Source organism: Rhinolophus sinicus, chromosome 18 (genome assembly GCF_057876585.1).
Source record: "Rhinolophus sinicus isolate RSI-liver-muscle chromosome 18, RSI-T2T, whole genome shotgun sequence".
In the NCBI taxonomy this organism is placed as follows: domain Eukaryota; kingdom Metazoa; phylum Chordata; class Mammalia; order Chiroptera; family Rhinolophidae; genus Rhinolophus; species Rhinolophus sinicus.
Genome location: NC_142518.1, coordinates 41,501,376 through 41,511,389, shown reverse-complemented (window position 1 = coordinate 41,511,389; position 10,014 = coordinate 41,501,376). Strand labels below are relative to the sequence as shown.

Sequence of the window (10,014 nt, the reverse complement as noted above, 5' to 3'; positions counted from 1 at the left end):
CTCAATTTGAATCCCGTCTCCCTGCACTGTGGCCTGGAAACTCTCTTCAGGGGTCAGCTGGGGGCAATTGCAGAACTCACCTCATTTGTTTCCCATCTCTCAGGGCTTACTTTTCTGTACTGCTTGATGTCTAATATCTGAAACCTTTCTTCCCCCATATATTTTGTGTTTTTTTAGTTGTTTTAGGCAGAGGGTAAATCTGGCTCCTGTTATTTCATCGTGGCTGGAAGCTGATTGAAGGGTTTTAAGCAGGTTAAATGACATGGATGGATCTGTGGGTTAGAAAGATCATTGATGGCTGATGTGAGAGGTGGACTGGTGTTACTGGACCATAGGCAGAGAGATTAGCAGCAAGAAGACTGATGCAATTTATATTCCTGTAAGTGGCATTATGGAAATCTGGCAGAATAAGCACAAACAGCCATTCCCAGGACAGATTTCAGGACTTGTTTCTGGAACTGAGGGGGAAGGGGAGAGCAAGGTTGGGCCCCAAGCCAGAAGATCAGTCACCAAAACAGGGAAATCAGATGAGAATTAAGTTTCAGACACCAATTTTGAGAAAGTGAGGAATGCAGAGACAGCTACCCAGGTAAGATCCAACATCTTGGCTTATGCACTAAACCCATATGAATGGATTGAATGAATGAATGAATAATGAATGAATGAATGCTTGTAGAACTTATTATAAGCAACATGCACGTGTCAATTAGTTGTTCAGTATCCTGTAAAAATTCTTGAATTATTACTTCCCTTTTCACGTGTTTATGCCTTATCTTTTCATCCACATTTTAAGTCCACCAGAAGTAGGGTACACTCAAATTGTGCTGGGAGGACATTAACAGCCTCTAGGTGATCCAGGTGGAAATTCCCCCAGTGCCAAGGCTTGTCTGGAGAAAAAGATCTGAGCCCTGGGAGTTATTGCCTTGAATAGGGGGAATGTTGAGAAGTAAATTTTCATTGCTGAGATGTTAAGATTTAATAGAGGGAGAATGTGGCTGCAATATTGTTTTGAGATATAAATTGATTTTCTTTTGTGTATTGCTCCCTTTTCTCTGCCCCCCCATACTCCCCCTACCAAAGTGATCAGCTTTATGGTGTATCTCAGTGGAGGGAGGTGGCAAGTCAGGAAAACAAATACTCTGTCAGTCTCTCTGGCTTTTGTATTCCAAAAGTGAAAGCCCTAGGGAAGGGGGATTAGGGTGCAGGGGCAGAGCCAAAGTATCTGGGCCAGAAAAGTAAAAGGAAGAAAGATTTGCACAAGCTTATAAACAGATTCTTCTCTTTCTCACTCCTCTCTCCTTGGGGAGAAGAGGCAGAGAGAGCTCTGTGGGAGCTCAAGCAGCATATACTCCCAGAAGCAACCTTTGGTTGGTAGGAAGACTCAAGAAAGGACGGGCTGTGTGGAATGTCTAGGCAGATGGCCCAACAGGTGACCTTGGCAATGAGTTCTGTGTCCTAAGTGTGGCAGAGCTGTTGGAGAGGACCACAGCACTTGAAAGAACCCAGGTGGTTAGAGGGCTCATCAGTAACTGACAGGATCTAAGGATATGCAAGTAGATATATTTACTCCACCCCCATGACTGGCCACTACATAAGATCACCAAACTATGGCATCACCTGGGATAGGGAAATGAAAGTCAAGAATAATGTATATTGTTTTCCCAATAACCTGGTAAAGGAGGGCTCAGGGTCAAAAACTGAGTTCCAGAAATGGGTACAACTCTACCCATGGCTGTGGTAGTCAGCTGACTCTCAACTTTGAGGTTCATTTCGGTTCCATCTTCATAGAAGGAGTTACCATCCTGTGTGGTCCGGAGAAGATGAACAGCTAGCAATGCCATGAAACTAACCCCCACCCCCATTCCTGTGGGATGCTAGCGTCTAAAAATGGATCTAGTGAAGGCTTTTGTAATTTCTTGACACCAGAGCCTTCAGATATGATTAACTAGATTATTGGAAGAATGTTTTCCTGAAATAATGTAAAAAGCCAAATTACAAGTGGTTAATGTAAGTCGAATTTTTTATTTGATGAATAGAAACAGCATACAAATGCCACTTGACAGTGGAAACCAGTAGGTTAGAAGGGAATGTTCTCTGCTGTTTGTTGTTGACTAGCTACAAGTATAATTGCCCACTCCCCGTTCTGCCCATAGTGACATTTGTGTTGAGTTATAGACAGGTTGTTTCAAACAGAAGAGCACATATGTTAATAAAAGGCCTAAATTGAGAAGGACCTGTACTTGGATGGGGAGCAGACTTATTTGATTTTCTAATTTCTGAAGTTTATAAAAGTCACACTACTTTGTAGTTATTTAACAAATGTTTGACTGTCAAAGAGGGACTCAAAGAGGGGTTCACATCTGAGCAGGTTGAGGGGCTAATGTTTCCAAATATTGTTCTGCATTGATTACACCATCAGGCTCAGAGACAAAGGAAGAGGAGCACGTCACAATTGCAGGAGGCATCTGTTGCTTTTTCTAAAGGTGGATGTATCGTGTTTCCCTGAAAATAAGACCTAGCCGGACAGCTCTAATGCGTCTTTTGGAGCAAAAATTAATGTAAGACCCAGTATATATTATATTACATTATATTATATAATATTATATTAAAGACCCGGTCTTATAGTAAAATAAGGCTGGGTCTTATATTAATTTTTGCTCCAAAAGATGCATTAGAGCTGATTATCCGTCTAGGTCTTATGTTCAGGGAAACATGGTATGTGGTGGTAGTGGGAGTAGGGTGACATTGAGAAATAAAAATAGTGGGTACAAGTTTCTAGTTACCATCTCAGTGGTAGTCAGGACCTACATAGACTTGGAATGATTTGGTAGCCTTTGACACTGTCCTTGGGCAGTTATTTGGCTATGCTTCTCATTTTCCCCATGGTAGTCAATAATTCAACAGGGAAAAGGAACTATCTTCAGAGGCAGTGGGGAAAGAAGGATTTGGGGAGACCCCATCCATTCTACAGCTAATTTGGAATGCACAGACCTCTAAGGTAGAGTGGTAGGACTATTTGGAGAAACCATATCTTGGTCCTCCAAATTTAGCCAGGAAGGAAGATCTTCACCGGTGGAATAGCTGGACCTCATAACCCTGAATCTCATTGCCTGAGTTTCCCCCCATTGTCAAAATTTGGAGATGAGGGTTTGAATTTATTAAGGGCAAGGTCTGGTTCACTTGCATGTCTGGCAATACTGGGATTACATAGCGACTTCCAAGAGGAAAGATGCAGAGACAAGAAGCAGGGCCACCATTTCACTTGATTTGGACTATGGAAAGTTAAATTTATTGATTGGTTTTTAAAGAGCTGAAAAGACTGAGGTTCTGAGGCCTACAGTACGAAAAGAAAAAAAAAGTGTTGGAGAGAGGAGAGATTGATCGAACTCAGTGATAGGGCCTGGAAGCTGGGCAGTTGAAAATATTAGCCTGGCATTTTCCAGCCTCCCACCCTCAAGTCATCCTGCTGAGGCTTGAGGGGCATTGGGAAAGAAATCCTGCCCTTAAGGAGCTTTCATTCAGGGGCTGTGACACCAGATGCACCGTGGGCGATTGGAAAATGCTTGGGCTCTGGAGTGAGCACACCTGGGTTCAAGTTCTGACTCCTTGATACATAGTTATGTGAACTTGAGCAAATCATGTCTATTTTCCCCTCCTGACCCTCAGTTTCCTCTTCTGTGGAGTCAGGATTGTTCATGTGAGAATGACAGAAACAATTCTGTATTGCGCCTGACACAGGGCAGGAAGCAGGTCTTAAACAAATCTGCTACGCCGAGGTTAAGATGCAGTGAAAGCTCCAAGGAGGTAGCATTTATACCAACTAGAGGATCTGGAAGGTGGATGGTAGGAGATGGTGAGAGCCAGCCTCAGGGGGAGGTGGCCTTTCCGCATGCGCGCATTCTAGGAGCCCTGCGGAGCAGTGACGGGGCGGGGCCAGGTTTCTGAAGGCGTTGCTATGGCACCGAGGGGCCAGGGGAGGTTAACCAAACCCTTAAAACCTTACTCCCTCCCCCACCCGCCACCGTCTGGGCCGAGGGCCATTGTTCCCGGCAAAATGGCGTCGCTAATACCCCTCCCGGCAGGAGGTCTAAGTTAGGCTGAGGGTGGGATTGGAACTGGAGGTGGGAACAAAAACTACAATTCCCAGGGTACACTGCACCTGCTCGAGAGGCGCAGGGCACGTGCCTAGGCCTAGTGGTTACAAGCCGTCAAAAATCCGTTTCATAGCTTCCCTTTCCCATCCCCGCTTTCGTTGTTGCCCAGCCCCCGCGCGCGCGCACTGCGGTCCTGGGGGGTGGGGGGGGGACATACCGTGGCCGTTGCCCTCGCAACGTAACTGGGGGACCCGTATTTGTAAATCTGTGCTTCGACTTCTAATCCCAAAACCAGCAGGTATGGGTCTCGCGAGAAAAGTCAGGGATTGCAAAAAGGTAGTTTAGGGGTTGCGGGTGAAAAGGTGACGGCGGGTACCACGTCTCGGCAGAGCTACCGCATTTAGAGGCATGTGGAAAACTGAGAATGGGCGGGGGGTGGCTAGGAAGTAGTGTGTGCTTGCACTTTTTTTTTTCTGAAGAGGGTAAAGCAGCTGTGGAGAGAGCTTTTGAACACACAGAAGGTGTCACGCGTGGCTCCTCACTGAGATTTTTCTTCTTGGAAAGGAGAGAAGCCTTTCTCCTCGAAGCGCATCCCTCTCTCCCGCTGCGCTGAAGAGGGCGGAGGAGGAGCGCGCACGCTCCAGTTGGCTAGCCACTGGGCCCCTCGCAGCGCTGGGGGCCGTTCTGAGTTGGGGCTGCTCTGTCAGCTTTCTCCGCCCCTCCCCCTCTCCTTTCCTCCCCTCCCTTCCCGGTCCCCCTCCGCCCCTCTCTTCTCTCCATCTGAATTCCCTGGCTGGAGTACGCGTGCGCCTGCTCAGCTCCCAGGCGAGCGCGAGCTTGGGCTCGTACCCCGCTCCCCCAACCCCGCCCGCTCTTTACCTACCCGCGGTAGCTGGCCCGGTGGGCTCGCGGGGAGACGCTCGCGCGCGCACGCGCACACGACACGGAGCAGAGCTCGAGACATTCAGGAGGAGAGTAAGAAGCATCCGAGGAGGCGATAGAGGAGGAGGAGGTGTGTGTGTATGTGTGTGTTCTACGGTGTCGCTCGTCGAGGGGCGACCCGAGGCTTGAAAGAAGGCGAAGGAGAAGCGAAAAGAGTCAGAGTCTCCCTCTGCGAGAGCCCCTATTCTGGTGAGGGTCCCGGGCCAGCCGGGGCACTAGGAGAGTGGGAGGAGGCCGGGGGGCGTGTCTGGGATCGGGCTGCGAGATGAATGGGCCGGGGATGAATGGAGGGAGGCAGCGGCGGCCAAGAGTCTGTTAGAGGAGTAAGCGCCCTAGTGGGGGGCGGTTTGACCGAGGCGGGGTGATTGCAGTCACCAAGAGGTATGGGACGATGGGACGAGGCCGGGCTCCAGTCTTCGGGGTTGTCGGAGCTGTTGTCGGTGCGAGCGAACGGGCAGAGAGGAAAATTCAGAGGGGGGAAGTGGGGAAGGGCAGGTTTGAGGATGGGGTGCGTTTTTTGTCCTTTTTTGTTTTTGTTGGGGGGTGGCAACTTTGGGAGTTGATGGAAGACTAGGGGACGGGGAAGGTGAGAATACTTGACGGGGGCAGGAGACAGTTGACAAAGGACTGAGTGATCATTTAAGTGAGATTGAGGCTACTGAAAGGAAAGATCGCTTCGGGTGTGGGAAGTTGAGTTTCAGTGGGTATTGGGGTGGGGGAAAGTAGATTTAATTGAGAGATTCAATTGCTGTGTGAAGGTCGGTAGGACTGGATCCGGGTGAAAAATAGTGCTGGCTGGTTGTGTCTATGGGTTATGTTCAAGGAGATTGAGAGGTGTTACTTGGGACGAGTGGTGTGTTCTGTGGCCCACAGGTTGGGAATGGGGAGGAGATTACCATCTGTATGATGGGGTTAGTTAGGATAAAAGTGGTGAGCTGGCTTCACTGTACTGAAAGAGGTTTTGTTTGACTAGTTAAGAGTGGTGAAACATTTATGTAGTGGGGTGTGGGTGGAAATCCTGCACGTGTGTGTCTCATATCTTGGAACTTGATAGATCTTGTTAAAATCGAACCCTCAAAACGTGGGAATGGTATGGCTATTCCTTCATAAGACTTACTGTTGACTGAAGCAATTATATGAATAATAGCCTTTAAAGTTGTGCAAATCTTCTGTACTGTAGTGATGCATCCAATTTTGTGAGGCATTGTTACCTGTTTTTCATCTATAGTAAATTGTAATGCTAAGAGAACTTTTGAAGAAGTTTCAATATATGACACAGAGCAGCAGATTTCTTCTAGACAGTCTCTACCCTTTGGATTGATGAGTGTAAAAATTGTTTAAACTTAACAGTCCAAAAGAAAGTTACTTCGCATTATAGGATAGCTAAAATGCACAAAAGCTGATTTTGAATGCTAAAATAATTATACATGAATTTATTTTGGTCATAATGAATTTACCTTGTTTGAAAATTGGCACTTACGTTTTGGTATGTTTCCAGCAGATTAAGATTACTTGGACATTCTGTTCTCTAACTACATTACCTATCATCTGGTAAAGATGTCTTGTGATAGTCTCATTGTGTTCTGAATCAAGATTAATAGTTTATGGATTTTTTTAACTTTACCGACATATATTCATTTATCTTGGAAATGTTGCAAATTTGAGAAAATTCTTATTCCCTTTTTCTTTTATTCTGCTTTGATGTTGGAAACAATGTAATCCTTGTTTTGGCTACCCGGAGTTTAAATACAAAAGTTAATACTATGTTCATATTCTCTTAGATTAAGTTGAATACTTAGTGTATTAAGTGGTAGAGTAGAAGTATAAAAGCACTGTGGGAGCCTGGAAAAGTTGCACTGACTCTGGCAGGCAAGGTGGGAGCCTGGAAAAGTTGCACTGACTGGCAGGCAAGGTAGTCTCCCAGTTTTGAACTAGGTGTTCCTGGACTGGAAGAACATTCAAGTATTGAGACTGGAAAGTTTCAGCATGGTATATTTGGGGAGTGGAATGAGATAAGGCTGGAATCTTAGATTGAGGCTGGGGTGAAGGGCTACCCTGCAGAGTTAGCAGCCCTTAACTGTTTATTAAGAAGAGGAATAACTTAAGCAGATTTGTGTTCATCTCACTGCCTTTGCTTCTGATGCACCCCCATCCCCCAATCTGGAATGCTTTCTTGCCTCCTCCCTTTGAATTTGAACTCATTCTTTTTAGATTAATCTCTGTCATTAGCTATTCTTGAAAGTCTTTCCTGTTTTCCCCTTTTTTCCTTTTCCCAGCATCCTACACCAAGCTACGTTAGGTGCCCCTCTTTAGTGGTCCCAACACACCTTGTACGTATTTTTACTATCATACTTCTGTTGGGAGGCAGGCAGGAAAGTTATTTTCGTTTTTATACCTAGAACAGAAAGTAAAGCTTAGAAAAATAAGACGTGCCCTAGAAGTCGTAGACCCCCGGAGTTCCTACTTCTAGACCAGTGCTGATTCTCACATCACAAGTCGACACTCGTTGAAGTAATTATTCTGTAGTGTTTTAGGAGTTAGATTTCTGTAATGTGAACTTCAACTTTCTTCTGTAGAGGGATTTCTTTTCATTAAAGTGTCCCATCATTTAGCCAGTAAATGATAAAGCCAGTGGTTGCAATGAACCAGTCACAAGTAGAGAAAATGAGAACTGTTATATTGCTGTCGGATTTCTAATCAGATAATTTACTTTAAAAATAATTAACGGAAGGCCTAAATTTTTGCGTATATGTATGGGGAGCGGGGTTGTGTGCAAGAAAACCCCTTTCTTTCTCAGTCTCCCATCTTGGTATAAGTAGTCCAACTCTATTTGCAGATACTTGATTATGTCTCTTGGCTAACAGCCAGAATACTTTCAGAGGGGTGGGTCTTTTCCATTTTTGTTTGAGATCATAAAATTTATGGCACTGTTAAGAGACATTTGATGACTGTAAAGGACATCTATAAAAGAATTCGTTGAGAAATTCTCAAAGCTTCAAAAGTAGAATTTGGTGCCATTTTTAATTGTTTTGATAGAGCTTGTCATGAGATACTTGGTTGGAGAATGTTGAGATTAACTTACTGAAGAAATGAGCCTCTAAATGTACTTTCCAGGGATATACTATTTTTTTAATGAACTTTTGTTTTAATAGCAATGAAGTATAACAACATTGTTTTCTGTGTTTTTGCCTGGTAACTTTTTTTATTGTGATAAAATTCATATAACATAAAATTTACCATTTTAGAGTGTACAATTCAGTGGCATTAAGTACCTTCATGATGTTGCACGTCTAGCTCCAAAACATTTTCATGACCCCAAAAGGAAATTGTGTACCCATTAAGCAGTCACTTCCTATTCCCTTTTTCTCCCAGCCCCTGGCAGCCACTAATCTATTGTATCTATGGATTTGCCTATTCTGGATATTGCTTAAAAATGGAATGTTTGGCCTTTTGTGTCTGGCTTCTTTCACTTTGCATGTTGTTGAGTTTCACTCACATTGTGGCATATATCAGTACTTCATTCCTTTTTATTGTTGAATAATATTTCATTGTATATATATACTGCATTTTGTTTGTTCATTAGTTCCTGGACATTTGGTATCTTTCCATCTTTTGGCTTTTGTCAATAATGCTGGTATGAATATTTGGCTACAAGGTTTAGTTTCGACACCTGTTTTCAATTCTTTTGGTTATGTACCGTACCCAGGAGTGGGATTTCTGGGTCACATGGTAATTCTGTGTTTAACTTGTTAAGGAACCACCAAATTGTTTCCCACAGTGGCTGCACCATTTTACATTGCCACCCCCAATGTATAAGGGTTCCAATTTCTCCACATCCTTGCCAGTATTTGTTACTTTCTGTGTCTGTGTGTTTTATGGCCGTGCTAGTAGATGTGAAGTGGTATCTAATTGTGGTTTTATTTACATTTCTCTAATGATGACTAATGATTTGGAACATCTTTTCAGGTGCTTGTCGACTATTTGAATGTCTTTGGAGAAATGTCTGTTTAAGTCATTTGCTTATTAAAAATCTGGTTGTTTATCTTTTTATTGTTATTTAAGAAATCGTTGCCAAATCCAAGATCATGAAGATTTACCGCTATGTTTTCTTTGTAGAGTTTTATAGTTTTAGTTTTAATATTTAGGTCTTTCATCCATTTTTATTTCATTTTTGTATATGGTATGAGGTAAGGGTCCAGCTTCATTCTTTTGCATGTGGATTAGCTTATAAAAACTATAAAATTAGCTTTAAAAGCTATATTAGCTTTAAAAAAACTGTAAAATACGTAGTACACAATGCTACATTAGTTAAATGAAGCTATTATGGTGATGTCTAATCACTCTGGGCAGTTGTGGGAGAGAAATGTTTCTAAATGCATTTTTTTTCATTGTAGCATTTTTGAAGGTAATGCTTTATATTTGAAGTGTGGGATATTCTAAAGCTCTTTATGAGTCAGTGAGACTTTTATGATCAGGAAACTTCAATATGGCAAGCTGGACAAACCGTATGCTAAAGTTACATAAGTTTTTTTTTTCCAATAAAGAATATTATTATTTTCAAATTGTTTGTATAGGGTGAAATCTTTGCTTAAAACTAGGGGAAAACATAGTCTATATTTAGCCAGAAATTGTTATTAGATTTACCCGAAAAGCAATTATATCTATGTGTTATATATTTTATGATTATGAGTCAACTTCTTAACCAAAATGTATATCAGTCAGTACCTTGTGGAGACTTTTTATTTGTAGTTTAGGCTACAATTACCCATATATTATCCTATTTATTTAGGAACGATGTAAGATTATTTTAATTTGGTTACTTGTAAAAATGAGAATTAAAATTTAGTGCAGCACAATTGGTTGGTAAATCTCAGCCTGTAGTTAAGCATAATTAAAGTAAGGACATTAATTTGGTATTTTTTAAAAACTTAGGGGATGTGTTTTAATACAAGAATGGGAAATCTGCTTGATCAGCCAG

General features: G+C 42.9%; 1 protein-coding gene across 4 annotated transcripts in view; it reads left to right on the top strand.

Moving 5' to 3' along the window:
- The first annotated feature begins 4,257 nt into the window (after positions 1–4,257).
- Positions 4,258–10,014, top strand: part of WNK3 (WNK lysine deficient protein kinase 3) — a 162,243-nt gene continuing 156,486 nt past the window's right edge. For 2 of the 4 annotated variants that reach the window (XM_074323556.2, XM_074323554.2), the window contains exon 1: positions 5,093–5,225. The gene's annotated coding sequence lies outside the window, so the exon portion shown is untranslated. Of the gene's footprint in view, positions 4,393–4,467; positions 5,226–10,014 lie in introns of those variants that run through there. The other 2 variants (XM_074323555.2, XM_019710840.3) reach the window with 2 other exon arrangements.